This window comes from Malaclemys terrapin, chromosome 2 (genome assembly GCF_027887155.1).
Source record: "Malaclemys terrapin pileata isolate rMalTer1 chromosome 2, rMalTer1.hap1, whole genome shotgun sequence".
NCBI classification, from domain to species: Eukaryota; Metazoa; Chordata; order Testudines; family Emydidae; genus Malaclemys; species Malaclemys terrapin.
The window spans coordinates 139069978-139092119 of record NC_071506.1 but is presented as its reverse complement, the minus strand read 5'-3'; the positions used below and the strand labels follow the sequence as shown (position 1 = coordinate 139092119).

General features: G+C 43.4%; 1 protein-coding gene across 1 annotated transcript in view; it reads left to right on the top strand.

Moving 5' to 3' along the window:
• Positions 1 to 3827: 3827 nt before the first annotated feature.
• Positions 3828 to 22142, top strand: part of ADD2 (adducin 2) — a 106127-nt gene continuing 87812 nt past the window's right edge. Inside the window, exon 1 of the mRNA XM_054020139.1 lies at positions 3828 to 4054. The gene's annotated coding sequence lies outside the window, so the exon portion shown is untranslated. The remainder of the gene's footprint in view (positions 4055 to 22142) is intronic.

Here is a 22142-nt window from a genome sequence, read left to right as displayed (position 1 = left end):
CAACCTTTTAGGAAGAGTGTGAAGAAACAGAGTCACGGGTGACTAGAACAGAGAGGAAGATTAACTAGAGTGGAGAGAGGAAGGATGATCCTGGCAAGATGAAGCAGTTGTTACAGGACTCAATTAATAAAGAATTAAAGGAGGGGAATATAATTAATGCCAATTAACATGGGCTTATGGAGAATCCTTTTCTGATGAGGTAACAAGTTCAGTTGATAAAGGTAATACGGTTGATGTAGTACTTAAGTTTCTGTAAGGCATTGACTTGGTACTGTAAAATGTTGTAGAAAGAGCATTGCCAGCAGATCGAGGGAAGTGATTATTCCCCTCTATTCATCACTGCTGAAGCCACACCTGGAGTATTGAGTCCAGTTTTCGTCCCCCCACTACAGAAGAGATGTGGACAAATTGGAGAGAGTCCAGCAGAGGGCAACGAAAATTATTAGGAAGCTGGGGCACACGATTTATGCGTATCAGAGGGGTAGCCGTGTTAGTCTGGATCTGTAAAAAGCAACAGAGAGTCCTGTGGCACCTTTAAGACTAACAGATGATTTATGAGGAGAGGCTGAGGGAACTGGGCTTATTTAGTCTGCAGAAGAGAAGAGTGAGGGGGGGATTTGATAGCAGCCTTCAACTACCTGAACGGGGGTTCCAAAGAGGATGGAGCTAGGCTGTTCTCAGTGGTGGCAGATGACAGAACAAGGAGTAATGGTCTCAAGTTGCAGTGGGGGAGGTCTAGGTTGGATATTAGGAAACACTATTTCACTAGGAGGGTGGTGAAGCACTGGAATGGGTTACCTAGGGAGGTGGTAGAATCTCCTTCCTTAGATGTTAAGGCCCGGCTTGACAAAGCCCTGGCTGGGATGATTTAGTTGGGGTTGGTCTTGCTTTGAGCAGGGGGTTGGACTAGATGGACTCCTGAGGTCTCTTCCAACCCTAATATTCAATGGTTCTATTTTTTTAATTTAAAAAAAATCTAGAATGATATAAAATCAACATGGCATGTGTTAAATATTGGCGGAGAGGTCTCACTGTAATTGTTAATGCCGAATCATCACTGAGCAGGTGTGTTTCTAGTGGGCTCCCACAGGGATTGATTCTTGACCCTATGCTATTTAACACTTTTATTAATAACTTGGAAGAAATTATAATCACTGATCAAGTTTGCAGATAACACACAGATTGGGGGAGTGGTAAATAATGAAGAGGACAGGTCACGGATACTGAGCAATTTGGATTGTCTGGTAAGCTGGCTGCAAACAATGTGTTTTTAATATGGCTAAATGTATACATCTCGGAACAAAGAACATAGGCCATACTACATGGAGGACTCTATCCTGGGAAGCAGTCACTCTGACAAAGATTTAGGGATCATGGTAGATAATCAGCAGAACATGAGCCCCAGTGCAATTCTGTGGTCAAAAGGGCTAATGCAATTTTTGGATGCATAAACAGGAATCACAAGTCGGGTTAGAGAGGTTATTTTACCTCTATTTGACACTGGTATAACCACGGCTGGATACTGTGTCCAGCTCCGGTGCCCACAGTTCAAAAAGGATGTTGTTAAATGGAAGAGGGTCCATAGCAGAATCACAAGAATGATTAAAGGACTAGCAAACGTGCTTAATAGTGAGAGACGTGCAGAGCTTCATTTATTGAGCTTAACAAAGAGAAAGTTAAAGGGTGACTTGATCACAGTTTAGAAGTAGCCACCTAGGGAGCAAATGTTTGAAAATGGGCTCTTTGATCTAGCAGACAGCTATAAAGTGATCCAATGGCTGGAAGTTGAAGCTAGGCAAATTTAAAGTGGAAACCGGGTGTACATTTTTAACAGGAATTATTTTGGGCAGGCTCTATGGGCTGGCCTGAGTCATACAGGAGGTCAGACTAGATGATCATAATGGTCCCTTCTGGCCTTGGAATCTATGGTTGGGGCACTAGCCTATGACTTGGGAGACGTACCTGCTCCGCCACAGACTTTGTGTGTGACCTTGGGCAAGTCACTTGGCCTCTGTGTGCCTTTGTCACCTATCTGTAAAATGGGAATAATAGCACTGCCCTACCTCACAGTGGTGTTGAGGAAAAATACATTGAAGATGGGGCAGAGCTCAGATACTATGGTGACGGGGGAAATATGAGTACCTTAAATAGAATGGAGAAGCACCATCTACACAAATGAGTACTGCTGGCCTGATTCTCTCTCCCCCCTTTAATACAGAAAAAATCTCCATTAATTCTTGAGAGAGCATGGCTGGCCTGACCCATGGTAGCTCAGTTCCCCTTTGGAAATAGAAGTAACTAGTCTAAAACCCTGACCACCTCTTCCCTGGGGGGTACATAGAACACCAGAGGTAAAATGCACCACAGGGCTTCATCTCCATCCAGAATTAACAGCCATTTTCACTGTACTAGACACAAAGCCCAAATCCTCTCTTTGGCTGCTGGATCTGAACTTGCTCATCGCCCAGGGTGGCTTGCATGGAGGGTTATGGCTTAACTTAACTTCCTGTCTATCTTAAGCTTTTATACTGCTACATGTCCCCATAGTATCTTACCCTGAGTTGCTGTAGCCTGATGGTGATATGGGTATGTCCTTCCAAGCCATAACTTCTGCCCTCAGGTGCACATGGTTATGCATCTTCTGCAACAGGCCATCCAGCATGGAGCTGGTTCACTCAGCAGCAGCAATACATGGCCTTGTAGCAAAGGTCACGATGCTCTCTGCTACCTTAATGGCTAATACGTTGCTGCTCCCAGCCAGCGTGCAACTTGTGTTAGCCATCTCTCGTGTGCTTTACGTAGTGACATCATCTCAGCAACAGTGCAGCCAACTTGTGAGTGTGGCTTCAGGGAAAAGATCTTATTGCCATGATTGTTTCCCAACGGCACTTCTCTAGAGATGGTACAGGTTCCGAGGTCTTCTGAGTACACGTTCTCTTCTTGATCGTAGAATCCTAGAATATCAGGGTTGGAAGGGACCTCAGGAGGTCATCTAGTCCAACCCCCTGCTCAAAGCAGGACCAATCCCCAGACAGATTTTTACCCCAGTTCCTTAAATGGCCCTTTCAAAGATTGAACTCACAACCCTGGGTTTAGCAGGCCAATGCACAAACCACTGAGCTATCCCTCCCCGCCTCTAAATCTTGGGCAGGATTTGAGGCTTTGATGTTGAAAAACAATAGCCGAGTTAAAAAAAAAATGCTGTGTGTGTGTGTGTGTGTGTGTGTGTGTGTAAATAAGAGAGGGCAGTGCTAATTTGAAATCTTGTGGTGTGTAATTAATGGAATAATTCTCACCCACCCAGCAACTTCCCTCTGCTAGAGCAGAATTGTTCCATAAACTGATATTCCTACTGCTCTTACATCATGTCCCTTGGGAGACTATTCCATAATCTAACTCAGTGATAGGATTCTGGTTTTTTTACACCAAAATTAAAAAAAAAAAAAAACAGTAGACAAAACTCCTGGCTCTCAATAGGTTTTGTTAATCTATGGCGGAGGGATTAATTGGATGGATGCATTTATATAAAAAAACATGGTAATAAAAATGCCTCATTGCATCATGTTTTCCACACTGCAGCAAGAGAGAGCGGGTAAAGGATTGCAGTCCCCAGTCAGTGCCCTGTTGTTGGGGACATGTACCACTAGAGGGTGCCCGGAATGCGTAGGGAGTTGGTCTTTTGTCATCAAAGGTATTGTCAAATAGACACTTTCCCCTCCAACATCATGTGAGCCCTGGATTTAATTTTGATGCCAACGTAAGGAGGGTGGGAGGAAGTGAAGTCTCACTTCTGCATTCTCCCCCCGCCCCCGGGTCTGTGTGGGAGCCCTAATTCTCTTCCAACTCTATGTCTGGGTGATATTGGCTGGAAAGTGGACTAGCAGGCAGGCGTGGTAAGGAAGCTGCTGCAGCTGACCTGTCAAATCAAAGAGCCTGCAGGATGGATGGAACAAGCTCATCTGCTTAGCTGTTTTGATTGGGAAGGCACGGGAGAAGAGATTAATTGCTGCAGATATTGGGGCTGGGAAACAGATGCTAGAAGATGCTTAAAGAGGTAAGCAATTTTGGGCTAATGCAACTCCTCACTCCTTCGGCTGTTCTGTTTGCATATCTACTATATATTTGCATAATTCAAGCCAAGGTTCCCTGCTCCTTGCTAAACCCACAAAGGTCTCTGAATGCCAGTGTGGGTGGGAGACTTTGGACATAGTGATGTTGACGGTGTTTTAATTTAATTCCTGCAAGTCTAACATGGTGCATTGTCTGCTGCTTTAGGTGGAGTCTCTCAAGGGCTAATAAGTGCATTCTTCAGGGCAAGTAAGATGAGAGTCTGTGCCTTGCTTGAAATGGTATACTCCAAAAGCATAATCTAGAAGAGATATTCCCCACCGCCCCATCTGACTGTGCTCCAAATGTCTGCAATAGAAGATCTTGTTGCACATTTTAATGGGGATATAGGAGAGATCATACACTCAGACGGCTGAGATTCCCCTCCCCACCACCAATTGCTTTTATTTAGGAACAAAAAATTTTTTCGTCTGGTGAGCCTGCTGTATGTCTTCCGCATCGTTTGATCTCAGGGAATCCCTCTTGTTTCCTAGGCAGCAATTCATGTTCTGACACTTGGCTGCAGAGGGGCTGGTCTGGGCGTTGTGGAGTGGCTGAAATGTTAAACCATTTGATGTTGAGACTAGTACGAATGACTCACTGTACTGTTTATTTTGCATGTGTGGGTTCTCTAGCCTTTTACAGGGCAGTTAAGAGAGCGACTTTAAAATCACTGGTTGTATTGTCCCTCCTGCATAATTTTTTTGGAATATCTGGGTTTGGCCTTCCCCGCTGACTGCAAATCACTTTCTTTTGTCCTCCCCCTCTGAAGCTTGATACATTTATCTCTGTGACATAGGGTCACTACACATCTGCTTGCTTCTCTTCCCCACCCCCACTTCTGATGGTACTTTGGAGAACTGTAAAGATCAGCTCTTCCCCACTAATCTAAACCAAAGATGTATAATGTGCCTGAATTTGGCACTTCATAGCATCCAAGTCTGTGGACAACCCTTTCCTAGAGTGGCCAGCATTCTGAGACATTACAAGTATGGTCAGAATTTAAATGAAGCTATGTCTGCCCATTGATATCAATACTTAATTATAGGTTTTTGTAAGTACTCGGCAATATGAAGTCACTTGGAGAAGGGATATTTTGGGGTTCTCTGAATACCTGTAAACTGGGGATATCTCTTCTTCTCCTGCTGCCTCTCCCATGTAGCTTGATTTTTTTCAGTTAATTCGTGGAAAACAATATCACAAAGTAGAATTGGAATCTCTGGTGTTCCCAGTTGTTGAATGTGGGGACTTTGAGGATGGAAACCAAAGTTTCTATGCACTGAAATACTGTCGGTCTTACAGATCTGGGTTAGATCTGGGTTACAAAGCCTATGTCTGCACAGTTAACACCCGCAACTCACCCCAATACAGCTTTGCTGGGTGTGTCAAAGATGCAGGCTGGTGTGTAGATTCAGGGGCTTTTACTACCATATCTTTTCTTCTGAGGAAGATTAGGGGACATGGATTTAATGCCAGAATCTTCCTATGTGCAAACCTTCTGAGAGAAATTTGCGTCCCTGGTATGTCATGTTTGCTACATTTCACTTGCTGTAGATATTTTTTTGTGGGGCGGGGGTCTTGAGCCCAGTACAATTGTCCCCCACTTTTCCCCACTCTCGACAGCCTTGTCTACATGTCCTATTCTACTGAGGAGCACAAATTACAGATCCTAATTTTCCTAGCGTAGTCAGTGCCACAGAGACTGGGTGTGTCGACAAGATGGCATGGGAAAAGAATGTCTTCTGTCAAGGCAAGGGACATGACCATAATAATCGTCTAAAGATGCATGTGCAACCTTTGGGGAACATTTATTTTCAGCAGAGCCTGAAGGACTTAGACAATGGAAGTTCAATCCCCTTGAAAGTAATGGGATTGTGGCACCAAGATCTCAAATACTTCTGGACATTTTGCCCTTCATCTTTCTGTATCAAAATCTTTCTTGTATCCCAGATTAAAAAGTGAGTGGCAACTAAATTTAACCCTCTTCTATTCCAGTGCCCCTTAATTCATAATTTATGACAAATCTCACTGTCTCTGTGTCAATTCTTTGATCGGGCATGTAGATGTTACCTATTCATTTCTAAGTTTAGAAATAACTCATTCACACCTACCAAAAGGCCTGTTTCATAGCAACATAAATTCTCTTGCGCCTTCTGAGTTAACAATGGGTGGATGTGGCAAGGGGATGAAAAATTTCGTAAGTTAGTGTCAAATGTGCTTTTGGCGTCAAAATGCCACAGAGGGTAAATTCAGCCAGACACAGGTGTTTCTCCCTAACGCATGACATGTGGGAATAGGTCATTTGTGATAACCCTTCAGGTGTAAACCGGCTAGCTGGAGTTTGGACTGGATCTCCATCAGATCCGCATTATTACGTGAACCACCTCTTAGGAAGTAACCCAGCCAGTAGGGTTTTTACTGCAGAACAAGGGAGCATGACTAATCAAAGTGTCAGGGCATTTGGGGCTTTCTCCTGAATTCTAATCTTGTACAATTGAAGTCAGGTGAGTAATTGCATCTCCAGAACTACAAAAACATAACTCATCAGGTTATCCGGAGGGCCAGAGGTGAACATAGGTGTATGACCTTTAGAACAGCAAATCACTGAGAGGAAAAGGGGTGTGTGTGTGTGTCAGTGTGTGTAACCACTGTTCTGCTGCTACATCCTGGATATTCACTGTAGCTGGCAATCAAGAGATGTGGTTTACATTCTAGGTGATCAATATGCAAAACAAGAGGTCACTGATTCTGGGTTTGTTAGTAGACTCCTTTGTTTCTCTGAATCTCAGACTCCAAAGGGATTGTTCCTGATTTTGTTTATAAAGGCCTATTCCCCACACCACCTCCCCTGCTGATAAATATGGGGTGAGAAGCTAATACACAGTAAGCCCAGACACCAGACTCATGCAGCTTTTTATGGTCACTATTCTTTATTTCTATTAAACTAGTTCCTAGAGCCCCCGCCCGCAACTGAGACCCCCATTGTGTCTGGACAGCGCCGACCACCGGGGCTCCATGACTGGGCCCCTAAGTGCTCAATGATACAGTCATTAATATAGTGCTCGTTGCTGTGTAAACACAGTCCTTGCCTCAAAGTTTACAGTCTTTACAGCTGAGACAGGTGGATGAAACAAGTTGCAGGCATCCGTTAAACCTTGAGTCTCTGCTGATACTTAACAAGTGCAAGTGAGAGCACACACGCTGCCTAGCCAGGAGATTGGTGCAGTAATCTAGTATTAAATACTTCTTTGGATCACCTTATATTTGCTTATTTACTATGACAGTTTTGCAATTTTTATCATCTGTAGAACCAAGCTCCACGAGTACCTATGCAACTGACTATAGCTACACAAATATTGTTTCCAGAGGCAACAAACCTACCAGCCATGTGCTGTCAGGAGGGCGACTTTAAAAAGAATTTTTGGGGGTTGCTCTAAAACCCAATTAAGCATAAAGTAACACATTTTAGGCACCTGCGTATCCTCTGAATAAACTGAAGGTGCAATTTACCTTGGCCTGGCTGGTTCCCTTTACCCCTTTTATGTGACTTCTTGGTCACTGCATTTGCACACATACATAGACGGTGGGTGATAGCCAGTGACTATGTTGGCTTCTCATAGAATCATAGAATATCAGGGTTGGAAGGGACCTAAGGAGGTCATCTAGTCCAACCCCCTGCTCAGAGCAGGACCAATCCCCAACTAAATCAATACTCCCAGGATGTCTGAGCTCTTGAAACTCAAAACATGACTGATTCTCTCCAGGTACTCTTGTTCTTCTAGGTTTTACTGCAGATGTATGGCTTTAAGGTCAAGGCCACACTTAAGGGGAATTCACTTCTTTGAGACTACTGCTTAGCCACGGAGCTTCATAGTTGAAGTCCTTCATCTACCAACAGGAGTATAGGAGGTAAACCTGGCTTTACCCTAGAGTTCTTGCCTGAAGTGCCATCAATCATAGGCCCAGACCAATATGAGTTTGTAACTTGCTCCAGTCTCTAAGCTTGGGATTAATTTTCCAACCTTTACTATATTGTGGTGTTGCAACTATGGTATGTTTCCCAGGCAAAAAAGATGTGAACAGGCTTTGCGGAGACATGCCAATTAAAAAAGGCCTCAGGACTTATTACAGGGGCACAACTAACCCAGGTGCAAGCCGGGGTAGGTGAATTACATGTCATTTCTGCCCTTGGTTCCTTAACCCAAAAACGTCTGGCAAAGATGGTATGGAACATCACTGGTGCTGGGGAGGCATTGCGGTGGGACACAGCATGTTCAGAGATCCAGGATTTTCTAAATGATCAATTAGCAACCATTCAAAGTGACCTCAAACACCAGGCCTGGCCCACTGCCCTCACAGACACCTCAGGAGTACCATCTAATCTGTGGCCATGGAGGCATACTTGGAGGTTCTCCGGGTGAAGATGTGTACAGTCCCAGTGCTCCTTCCAAACATATGAACCGGTTTAAGGGATGTGGGCTCCCACATACTGAATCCTGCCTGGTCCATGGGGAGGATGGATCTGGGACTGGGTGATTCACCGAGATATATGGGAAATAAAACCACCTGGTTTACCTAGCCGATTTATAGTCGGTGCCCCTAAAATAACACCCAATATTTGGATTGGAAAATCAATGGACACTCTGGCCATCAAAACCCCCACAGCTTCAATGCATGCATAAACTTAAACCAGGGGAAATAGTCACTGTTCATAACAATGTTTGCTGGGAGGGTAAGGGATTGAGGACCCTCTTAAATTATTTCTTCTGTTAAGAGGGTCCCCAATCCCTTACCCTCCCAGCAAACATTGTCATGAACAGTGACTATTTTCCCTAGGTTTTCGATAGCGTCTTCCTGAACCTATTTTTTTTTTCAAATAGAAAAAGGTGCCTTTCAGACAGCCTATCGACTGTCTTCCTTGTGCACTAGTCGAGACATGCTATGTACAGTAACCAAAATTATATACAAACCACACCATGTTGTTGCTATAGGTGGATTAACTATTGTATTGGGATTGCTTGTTTTAGGATTGTGTTTTTTTGCTATTATTGTTGTAAAAAATTACAGACACAGCAATATCCCTTACAACAATAATAGCAAAAACACAATCCTAAAACAAGCAATCCCAATACAAGAGTATGTATCATGTAATTGTGGTTTTATGCTATATAAGCTGTGCAATATTCTGTAATCAGGGGGATTGCTAGTTTACTGGTACCCCCCATGCATGCATGAAAATAAAAAGGCCTCAGGCGATTCTGATTCAAACACAACGCGTGGTCATTTTTCCACAACAATCTATTGAAGAGTTGCCATCTTGGATTTTTGTGTCAAAATGGCGCCCACATCCCCCAACCTGCCAAGGCCCAAACGTAGCATGCAATGTGTGAGAGACTCAGAATGAACGTTGCCCTGACTATTGATGCAGAACAGTCAAAAGGTTGCATGGCATTCCTTCCTGTGGTATAAACGACTTATAAACAACTTATAAACGAATCATGAAAGATTCTTTATTTCTGAGGTAAATTTTCTGCAGTAACAGTGAGGAGATACCAGATGTATGTGGAACTTTGGGACTAAAGTGATGTCCCTCAAAACGAGGGACACTTGAGCAAAAGGATTGGAGGAATATCAAGCCGGTGAGTATCCTTGAGCGAGCAGAGGGGGCATCTTTCCTTCTCTTAAACTTTGTGCATCACGATGCTTTCTCTCCGACTGCTGTTCAGAATTCCTTCTACCTATGTGACCTCACAGCCGCTTATTTTGTTTGTCACATTTATCTTAAACCAGGTTTTCCTTTACCTTGTTCTTGGAATTAAACAATGAGCACTAAAATCTGTATGAGATATACTTTGCTGAATGAAGTTTGATGCAGTACACTGGGATATCTCAAAAGGACCAAACAGTCCTGCTTGGATAGTGTTTATATTTAATAGAGAATGGAGCAGGGGCTCCCAAACCAAAAGGGCCCTGATCTTGATGGAATTATGGTTACTACGCTAATTGTTCTCCATGTGCTGGAGAGAGGATTCTCCATTTTTCTCAGTGGGTGCTGGGTTCTTATGGAAAAATTGGCCACTTTCATTTAGGTGCTTAAACGAATGCTGGGTTCTTTTTAAAATTTGGCCCTAATTGTGGGTGCTGTGCACTTCTGGAAAATCTGGCTGGCCAAGAATAAGTGTCTGAATCTCCCACTCCAGCTTATTCATCAGTTCTTCCTCTAGTATATCAGTTGAATTTGTAGCCATTGTGATTGGTCTCCAAAAAGAGCCGTAGGATTTGTTTGAGTGCAGTAGACTAAATAATCTGAATGTAGAGTGTATATTTTAGGGCACTCGTCACCCAATCGTTTTTTTTTTCCTTTAGATGGTCAGATTTGGCTGCAGTGAGATCCTCAATACATATATGGTGACTTTTTAAAGACCTGATTAATTCTGACAACTATCTGAGTAATAAATAAAATGGACTGGAGTAACTGGCACCATACACAAGGCATGTATTAGCTCCCCTTCCTATAGTGTCTTCCCCACTCTTGACATGCTCTGGTGATGAGTGATAAGATTGGTCATTAAAAGCAATCTAGGGAATAGTCTAGTTGCTTTTGTGGATTCTCATCCGGTTATGGGTCTCATCCTGAAAGACCTCCACAGGCTTCCCATCTACTGCAGAATTACTCTCCTGATTTCCAAGACCCTGCATAGCTCTGCTTCATTTCACTTGTTTTACAAATGCAGCTCAAAGCCTGTCATGTATCTGCTGCCTGAGCTCTGGAATCAGGACACCAGCCTCCCATGGTGATTCATTCCCTTTCGCATCCTTTGCTCCAGTTAGCACCCTCCATTGTAACATGCTTTGGTTAGTGCTGAGCGTGACAAGGTAGTTGTATTAATGCAACATTTCTCCTTCCATTGTCAGACCACGTCCATCATGTGGTCCAGTGGGTATGCATTGGACTAGGACTTGGGTCCTATTCCTGGACCTGACACTTGCCCGCTGGGCAACCGTGAACAGGCTGCTTCAATGTGTCTTTCCCTAGCTGTAAAATGCAAAGCCTCCAATGTAAAATGCCTTGATCTGTGAGTGACAAGTGTGAGACAAACTAAGTGTAAAGAGATGTTCTGGAGCATGGGGATTGCTAGACCTTAGAGATACAGCTGGTAGCAACACCTATATGAAGCTTTCCTAATATTTTCCATGTAACAAGCAGAGTTGGTTGAAACTTTTCATCAACGTTTTGATTGAAAAATGGAGGGGGGTGGGAGGGAGAACACGCACTTTCCCTAATAAATGCTTAGGCCATGATCCTGCAAACACTTAATCATGTGCTTAATGTCAAGCATGCAAGTAGCCCCATAGAAATCGCCATTTTAATTGGGTGTCTTAATGGGAAGTGAACTCTAGAAAATCTGGCTCAAATTGTAGGTGCTGAGTCAATGCTGTTTTCAGATCTGTGCGTGTGTGTGTATGTGAGAGTTGGGGCTTTTCATCTTTTTCTATGTGCCGTGACCTCCTTTCCCACCCCAGAATCCTCCTTTAATCTAGCCAGGACCAACTTCCCATTCAGTAATATGGGAAGGGCAGGGTGGTCATAACCCAATGATTCTTGCTGGCGTCACAACCCCCATGCTCTACGTGGGACAGGATCATGACGCAGTTCTGACTGTGGATCCCATTCTTTTCATACAACATCCCATCCCTTCTGTCCATACTCACTAAGTACTCCTGCTTCTACATGGGTGACCTTAACCTGATGCTCTCTACTACTCGAGCAGTCTTAATATTTCCCATTCTCTTCTTTCCGCCCTTCTCTTTGGCAATCTGATCTCATTGTTCTTGGGTAGAGACAGATGCAAAATAATTACAATCTCTCGTCTTCGGGGATGCTCCTGTCTTTAAGAGGGTTAACTTTTCCCTCCTACTGCTTGCTCTAGCATTTAAAGGAACATGTATTTTTAGTTACTAGAATAAGTGCTTTCCCGTTTTGGGGTGTGTTCTTGCATGGTTTATTCAGTGTTTAATCTGTCCAGTCCTCCCACTTACAGCTTCTAGAGTCTGTTGTTTTTATCCTCAGTGCTGTCACGTAACTCATTTGCCTTCCCCATCCTTGTTCCAATTTGTCTCTCCGTAATTAATCTCAGCTGTCACTTCCTCTGCCTCCCACCCTTGTTCCGTCATCCCACACAGATCCCACAGCCTCGTTCTCCCACTCTATCCTGCATGCCACCCTCTGTACCCTTCTGTGAAACACCTCCCACTCCTTCAAATGCCTCCTTCAAAATTCACGTGGCCCTCTGTCAATCATCTTCACTCGCTGCTGTGTTCCCAAGAGGACAGTTGCATGTGCGTTTACTAACCTGTGTGTGCAAGTGACTAGATGCATTTTCCCACTCACCAGATTTGTGTGCAGTCACAGCATTGTGCATACAATCTAGATGCATAACAGCATGCCTACATTGCCTACAGATGGTGCCTTCTGTGTATTTTCATGGGCTTTTAGCTAATGTAGGCATACAATTGTGTAGCTAGACTGTGTGTATGTAATTAAGGTTCTTGAACACTCAGACATAAATAAAATCTATCAGTGGCTTCAGAATTTTTAGTCATCAATGGCTTGTTGAAATCCATAAAAATGTTTTCTAGTCTTCATGTCACATTCCCTTACGGGCACAATCATTTACCTCTTAATTCTGCAATGTGCATACTAGACTGCTTAAACACTTTTTACTAACCATTCCTGTCTAACCCCTCAATTCTTGTACCCTGAATAAATTATTTCTTTACTTGGAAATTCTGTCTTTCTGATTGCAACACATCCCCCTACAACTATAGGCTCCATGTTCTGATACCCTAGTTGGCTAAATGAGGAAGATAGTCTTCGTTTCCATGGTTATTTTGTATTCAACTGAAATCCTTTAGCTGTTCTCTGAACAGAGCATATGTTGAGTAAAGCAGGAATTGTCCGTTCTCATGTGGATCCTACATTTAAATCTAATGGATACATTTTAAGAGGATGTGATTCTGAATAGGAAAGGTACGAAAGTACTGGTTCTTGGAATATTACCAAGATGGTCCGTGACTGCCCTTTTTTTTTTTTTTTTTTTTTTTTTTTTTTTGGCAAACCTTAACCCTCAACCCCAATTACATCATTGTTGAATGTCAAATGTGAGGCCCCATCCCAGAAACTGTTAATTGTGTGATTAGTTCTTGATAGCAGTTCTGTTATAAACCGGACGGGGTTGCTCTTATGAGTCCAGGTTTGAAATGGGTGGACCTGTGATGTAAGCTCTTTAGAGCAGAGGCATTGGGTAAGTCCTATCTTCAAGAGAGGCTAAAGCACTTAGCCTGAATCCCGCTGACTTTTGTTAAAACTAAGGCTCCTGAGTGCTAAGTCACTTTGAAAATGGGACTTAAGTGCTTTTGAAAAATGTATTACTTGTCCTTTGTTTGCAAATCACCATGTACACTTAGACACCATATAAATAATAATTTGTTTACTGTTTGTGTCCAACTACGACAACTCCTATTTTTGTAATGGTCTGACCCCCCCTCTGCTCTCCATGTCCTCCAGCTTCTCCAAACCTCAACTCCAGACTCTAACTTAGCAGCCCAGGCCCATGTGTATTTGAAACAGCAATGTATTTCCTTCTTGAATACTTTCCTCATCGCTCTTTTCTTTGGGGGAGGGGCAGGGCTGGCTCCAGGCACCAGCCTGGCAAGCAGGTGCTTGGGGCGGCCACTCTGGAGAGGGGCAGCACGTCCAGCTATTTGGCGGCAATTCGGCGGATGGTCCCTCACTTCCACTCAGAGCGAAGGACCTCCCGCTGAATTGCCGCCGCAGATCGCGATCGCAGCTTTTTTTTTTTTTTTTTGGCTGCTTGGGGCGGCCAAAACCCTGGAGCCGGCCCTGGGGAGGGGGGCAGGCAACACCCCCCCGTGGGCAATGGAGGAAGAGAGATTCATGAAGGAAATGATCTAGGTTTTAAGCATCCCAGGTGCCCATATGAAACATTGTGGAGATTTTTTTTTTTAAATGATGGAAAAATGCCTTGAAGACTGTAAAGCCTTTGCTGGTCAGTCTAATTTTTCTAGGCAAATGAGCAGGAGCCAGATCAATCTTGGAAAGCTTCCTAGAAAGACACTTCACCTGGCAAGATGAAAGAGTGGGTTGACTGGGAAGAACACACTATGGTGTAGATGTTAGGACATTTTCTGCCTTTTGGTTGACATCCATCTAACCCTATTGAATCCAGCAACGTAATAGTGTGGTTTCCACTTTATCGCTAAGTTATAATGCCTCATGGGTCCAGAAAGACACATGGGTTCTGATCCACCATTCCTTATGCACTTAAAGAAGTCAACATTTTAGGTACACAAGGAATTTCATAGCATTATCCCCTATTCCAGTGCTAGATCCTACAGGACCTATCCACTTCTTGGACAAATCTATATTTGGCTTTTTCAGCTGTGTTAACACACAGTAACTAACATGATTGTATATTCTACCATCGCCACTTTACAAATGTTTGTTCCTGAGTATGTAGCTACCATTAAAAACAAATAAGGACTAATATTTGTGTAGTGTGTACACTAGAATCAGTTCATTACCATATGTTAATTACATTAACGTGTTAACGTGACTGAAAAGTCAAGTGTAGACGTACCCTTTCAGGGCAAATGGGGCGTTCTTGCCAGCTCTAATGGGCTTCCTGGAAGCCTGCTGAGCGGGTGCTGTTTCAGATTCTTGGGCCCCTTATTGGAGCTACGTGTTATGCCGCCGCCGAATCTTGACACAGAGTCCTTTGCAACCTGGATACGTTCAGCAAAGCCACTTCCATTGTGTGTGTCAACACAAACAAAACATACAGCCTGGACCCCACTGTGATTTAAAGTGAACCTCCTGAGACTTCAATGCTGTGGAGCAGACGCTTGGGCTGGATGAATAATTGATGCTTCTGCCTGCAGCCAGAAAGCACTCTGGGAAATGGCAGTAGAAGTGCATCTTTAATCAGTGATGCATTTGAATTAATCTGGGAGGCGGGGAAAGGAAACAGAGTGCCTGCTGGTCTGAATTCCTGTGTGAATTCAGTGCTCTTGACAAGTGCCAGATAGACAGCTCTGGAGATGGATGTGTTTCAGGTACAGTGTAAGTTTCCTCCACACTTCCATGGTCACTGTGCCTCACCTCGACCAAGAAGCATCACCTCTAGGGCCAGAGGGGACGCATTCAGTTGTTGGTGCCTTTGCTGAGGCTGTGAAACAATGCTGCCAATGCAGTATTGAGCTTTATGATGTGGACACATAAGCACTGGGAGCTGAATGGATGTTGCTACTTAAATAATAATGTTCCACTGCTTTTATTAGAGTGCTCTGCACTCTCAGTATTTTGCAAAGCAAACCAGAGTTGGAGTGAATACAATAGCCCTTGATCGGTGTGCTTTCAGCCACCTGTCTTTCTGATTATCTGGCTTTCCTTCTCTGAAACTTAGTACTCCTTGTTTATTAGTTGTAAGACTAAGTGTTGGGTGACACATTTAAAAAAACCAAACAACCTTCCACTGAAGCAACAGCTCCATCGAACATGGAGAGGAGACAACGCTCTCTGTTGCTCTGTTTCTAAAAACCATTGCAGATGCTCCTATCTCCAGTATTACTTCATTCCCTTTAACAGCATGATAGAGAACTGGGAAGAACCTCAGCCAGCTTCTGAAAAATTCTGAATAAAATTCAGAACAATGTTAACAGGGTGGGCACAGGTATGGTCTTCTGGATGAGCCCTCTCGGGGCACTATCACTAGGAAAGATTGCTTTTACATCCTTCACAAGTAACACCTGAAAGAATTTTAAGGCCCAGCTTGACAAAGCCCTGGCTGGGATGATTTAATTGGGGATTGGTCCTACTTTGAGCAGGGGGTTGGACTAGATGACCTCCTGAGGGCTCTTCCAACCCTGATATTCTATGTTTCTACGAAGGTTAGAGAGACAAAACACATTCTATTTCACTTACCGTGAGGTTTTTGTTGCTCCGTGGCTGACGTACAAACACGCTGCCCCTCCATATAGCCACAAACTAGCCCGTGACAACGTATTTCCAAAGACCACATCCTCCCCTTTCCTCGCAGATGGCTCTGAAAATGGATTTTCTAAAACTGATGCCAATGAGAAAGGGGCTTATTTCCCTAGAGACTGTCTGCCCCGGATTATCTTCTCCCTGATGCAGGAGTAATTCCGTTGAAGTGAATGGATTTCCACCAGTGTGAAGAGAATCAGGCCCTATGCCCCTGGTATCTAAATCAGAGCACTTAATGCATCTGCCTGGTACAGAGCCATCTTGCAAATTCCACTGCTGTACATTATTCATACGCTTCTAAAACGAAGCTGTGTGAGTGAGCATCTCTGAAAGATTAATCAGGCATTGAACATAGCGTGTAAGAGCTTCCCCTCTGGGCTGCGAGACTGCCGGCTCTCACATGTTGGGTGTGGTTTGTACGAGGAGCAGAGTCCGTCATGTAAGCCCAGCGGGCTGCAGAAAGTGACAGCTTATTTGGAAGCGCTCTTTCCTCGGACTAAGTTCTGCATTAAAGGGGTCAGATGGGGAAGGATGTTTGGAGGGGCCCCTGTGTCATAAATGAACTGAAAGATTGTACGTGGCTTTAAGATCCCACTGCAATCTTAGCAGAAGTTGCGCTGCTTTCCTGGCATCCTATACGAATTCCATTAGGGGTTATTCTGCTCTCTGGGGACGTTATTTACAGCCTTCCATTGGATCCAGTGTTCTCTATCTCCTGTCTTTCCATGGTGTTGTCCTGTATTGCTGAAAAGCCTCTGTGTTACAGCCACATGTGAGGTGGATGTCAGTGATGAGTAAAATCATTCTACTGTGTTTAATATCGATCTATATGAATATTGGTGCACTCTACAGGACAATACGTGGGCATAGTTTACACACTGAACTCGCAGAAATGTGAGGCTGATGCAGAAAAAAAATAGTGGGAGAGTAAAAAGCCATCTTGGTTTTATATGACACCTCTTTAAATCCTCTTGTTGGTGGATTTTCCTGCCATGTTCCCTTTCTCCCCCTTGACACACACGTATTCACTGCTCACAATAGCAGATGCTTATTTACTGCTGTGCTGTTTAATGGCTCTTTGTGCCCCCTCTGAATCGGGCCTTTAAACACAGTTGCTAGCAGCCTGGTAACTCTGTTCCCCTAATAATATAATGATAATTAATGGAGATATCCTATCTCCTAGAACTGGAAGGGACCTTGAAAGGTCATCAAGTCCAGCCCCCTGCCTTCACTAGCAGGACCAAGTACTGATTTTGCCCCAGATCCCTGGGTGGCCCCCTTCAAGGATTGAACTCACAACCCTGGGTTTAGCAGGTCAATACTCAAACCACTGAGCTATCCCTCCCCCAACACACTGACCAGGCCCTAATTAGTATAGATGGAGATGAGCCATTTTACCAATGCATGCCATACTGCTGTATCCACACCTACAGCCACAGATGTAAAATATTTAAATCTCTCTTGCTAACATAGCTCTAGTGTGAGCAGAGACTGGGCCATGCTGAATGGCTTTCGTGAGGGGACTCACTAGGGACCGATCTGCAGGACTGACTTCCAGGTTCAGCCGAAGGATATCAGGACCTTGGACAAGGCACTGTCCCTGCTAGGGTATTTATATGTTCAGTTTCAGAGTGGTAGCCATGTTAGTTTGTATCAGCAAAAAGGTGCCACAAGTACTCCTCGTTCTTTTTATATGTTCAGTGTAACCCAAACAGTGATGCCCCAAGACAATAAAACAATCAGAAATAGTCTCTGAGAGTGTTGTTATGCCCACTCACCCCTCTCCCTTCCCTTGTCTTTCTGTTCAGCAAATATACTCTGAACTAAACAGCACCTGTGACAGCAAAAAATAAATAAATCCTGGAACAAACGTCGTGTTTGCTGTTGTCGCATAGATCGTTCTGTCTCTGTGTTTTGTTCCTTTCCCCCACCCATTGTTTGTGTGGAACGTAACTTCTTCAGGGCAGGGGACTATCTGCTCTTGGGTTTGTATAGCCCTAGCACAATGGAGCTCTGATCCTAAATGGTCCGTAGGCACTATCATAATAAACATTAGTAAGAAACTCAGGATCCATGTCAAAATCTAAATCAAGCCTGAAAGGAAGTAACTATGGGCCCTTAATGGGTCCTTATTTGCTAGGTTCCAAAAAGACAGGTAACAGCTGTGAATGAGCTGTTAGCTCTGGGGAAGTTCAGCTACATTTCTCATGTGGAAGAGTTATTGTTCCCACTCAGCTCTTCCTGATTCTGTCTTTTGTCTTAGACCAAGGCAAAGTGGCCTTATTTGTTTCTTTACCTGAATTTCACATTCACTTCTGCACATAAGCGACTGAGGTTTTAACAGGGGGCTTTCCCAGAAGTATTCCTCCTTAGCCTTGATAAACCTAATGTCTCTGGAGTGTGAGGAAGTGTCAAATCTATTGGTTTATTTTGCTGATTAAAGAAACACTTCTCATCATAACCACAGCAGTACCGTTTGGCAAGCAAATGTACTGCGTTCTACTTTGCTAGAAGGGCTTATGCTTTGCATCACAGAAAGTATGCTGAGAATCTTGGGTGAAATTCTATGGTCAGACTCAGTGTGATCCTTTCTGGGATAAAAGTCTATATCTTTAATAATATAGCACAATGTTTGTAAACCTCTATACTGGACCTCTTCAGATACATTGGCAAGCTTTTATTTATAATATAATGTCTCAGAGCTCTGGTGCTTGTAAGCATCGCTTCATAAGGAGGACCATGCTCAGTAGCCCATTATCAAATTGCTATATATTATTTAGATACTTTTACTATGCTTGGCTACCCCATGAATTCCCAGGCAATCTTGTTTTCTGACGTTCTTGTTGAGCTCCGTTTCTGCCTTTGGTCACATCAACACTAACAAAATCCATTTTTCTTTTGTTAGCAATTGATTCCTTAGGGGTTTTTTTTATTAGTGACCGTCGATAAATGGACAATCTGGCCTGCGTTTCAGTTTCCAGCAGGGTTGCCTTTAAAGAAAGGGCCTGCTCCAAAAAGCTTCTAGTCTACATCAAATGTACAAGGAATGAGGGGATAACAAGGGATAGAGAAAGGGTGGACCGTGGTTAGACAGATTGTAAATTGGACTATATGCTATGGGCATGGGAATAAGGATCCACCCCTTTCTGCCTCTGTATGGGGTACCTGGATTTGGGGCAGGCATGCAGGATTAGAGGAAGAGAATGAACTGAATCTCTCCCTCTCCAATGCACTGGTCAATGCAACTAAGCTGTTGCGGGGAGATTGTAACATTCTCCTGGCATAGGCTAGCAGAAAACTATTCCTCACCAGAGCCATGGGGAAACTGAGTCACAATCCCTTCCCGAGTTGTTAAAGGACTGGTGCAGTGTGCACCCCGCACCTGGCTCAGAGCTGGGCTGACCGGTGCAATCTGCCCTTTAGATGTTCGTCTTGAGCTCCTATCTACGAGGGAGAGAGGCGGCAATAGAAAGAATGTGAATCCTGTCAACAGCTGGCTGAATTTTGTCAATTTTGGAATGAAAAATGGTTCTTTGACCCAAATGAAGAGTTTTGTGGCAAATCTTCATGGGAGTTGAAATTTTCTAGGTTTTTATGAAAACGTTGCCTATTTTTTTGGCTTCCTTTTTTCCTGCAAAACATAGCTTTTGGGAAAATTTAAACGGTACATAACGTCCTATGAGAAATAATTGGCATCTTTCAATCAGCTCTAGTCACATTCTATTGTGAACAAACCTTTCAAGAACATCTTAAGGAAGGGAAATTTACTCAGCCAGGGGGAGTGATAATATATGTAACCAGTTATGGAGGGACCAAGTGTCTCAAGCTGCCGAGTGTCTTGAATAATGACTGCGAGGGTCCTCAGCTCCCATTGACTTCCTGAAGTATTGCATATGCTCCATGCCTCAGAAGTCTCTCAGCCCTAAATAACGGGTCTGCGGTATGGGCCTGATTCTGCAATGTCTTTGTAACACAGCAAGGCAGGGTATAAATCTGCAGTATGTCAGTTTGCCATGTAGCAACCTCCTATGTGGATGCAGCAACAGTGCCCTGAAAGTGTTGGAGTGTGGCTTGGCGTATTAAATGTGGCTACTTAGCTTTCAAGCAGTAGTAAGGCAAACTGCACTCCAGGACTTTCACTGCCTCATAGCAGTGTCTACACAGGCGGTTACTGCGAGGCAGGCAGGGGCACTGTAGATTCTCACCCTGACTTGCCACATGGTAACACACCATATAGACAAGCCCCAGGAGCTGGTAAATACCTTCAACTCCTCTTGAATTCTGTAGCAATTCTGGGTCCTGAGCGCCCCTCAGAATGCTCAGGACCCTGTAGGACTGGGCCCTGTGTTCTTGAGACACCTTGCTACTTGCTAAGAGGACGAGAGGCTTGATTTGTGGGAGGAGGATACTCTCTCAATGTGATGAAAAATTGAGTATGTCGCCAGACTTCTGGGAACAGATTCTGTGCTCAGTTATTATCAATGTAAATGTGACTTCGTTAATTACTCCATTGCAACTACTCTGCATTTACAGCAGTGTGGATACAAATGACTACATTCTGCTCGCATTTTCCCTTTTAAAATAGACGTTGAATTTACCCTTCATTTACACGCTATCTTTTCTGTGCAACTTGTTTCCTAAATTTGTCAATTTATTAAAAAATACAAACAATAGACGGAATGATATTATATTATGTTCTATTTATACGGTACCTTTTGCTCTCAAAATACTTTATTTATGAAATCCTCCTTCAATATTCTACCTCGTGATTGTTCTTAGATAAATCAGGGATAACATTTGTTTCATTAATCTTGCACTTAATTAACATCTTCATTTTATCTATCTGGGGAAAATACCTGTGTGTTTATATAAACAGGCTGCTCGATATTAGCACTTTCTGGTTGAGATTTTCAAAGCTGACTAGGGGCAATTACAAATAATGGGAATTGTGTCCCTAAATTCCATAGCTAGATTTGAAAATACCAACCTCTGTTACTACCTAAATTGCAGTACAGTACAGTACCTCAATTTTCCTTTTTTATCATTTACCATTTTTTTCCCATTAAGCTTGGGCAAAAACAGGACTACTTAGTTCTGTCATGAGTAGCTAAAGCAAATTTTGCACTGCAATCATGCTAGATAAAAGAAAGTGCAGTAGTGTATATTTTGGTTACTGTGTACAAAATGTTTGTAAGTATACAGTAGTGAATAGCCAGAGCCAATCCCAAAGCAGATCCGACAGCTTCATTATTCATAGGATAAAACCTCTTGAGAATATGCTCAGAGGCTGTTGTCTAGCTGTCATCTTTAAAGAGGGGGATCATCACACAAACAGATTTCATTTTGCTTTGCTTTGGTAATGCTTCCTGTGTAGCACACTCTCAAACCTAGTTACTGAAGTAACATGTTTTGCAACAATATCAAAATCCAGGTTAGCATATTTTAAAACTCGACATCAACACTTCTTTCAATCTGAGCTTCTTTGGACTTCACCTAGGCTGGGCATTCAGGAAAATACAGTAGAGAGCGTCTTGCCAAATGCATCTAAGAAAAGGTCACGTTCACCCTATCATCTGCATTGCACAGGGAAGCAAGATTTGACCAGGGGGAAAGACAAAATGTTTGTCATTTTTAAAAGACCCCCTCCCCCTTCCCAGAAGAGCATCAATCACCGTGGTCCCAATTCAGCGCAGCACCTCTGTTTAGCAAAGCGCTCAAACGTGCTTAAATCCCATTGAAATCAACAGAACTTCAGCATGTCCTTTGCTGGATAAGGATGGGTGCATGGAGGTATGTGCTTCAATGCTTGGCTGTAATGAGCAGGGGATCTCATGGAAAACGTGAATCCTTAAAGTGGGGTCAGGAAGGGAGAAAAACCAAATTAAAAAAACAACAACCCAGTTTCTCAAGTCAATGGAGCTACTAAGATTTACCCCAGCTAAGGATCTGTCACTTTACCTGTTCAATC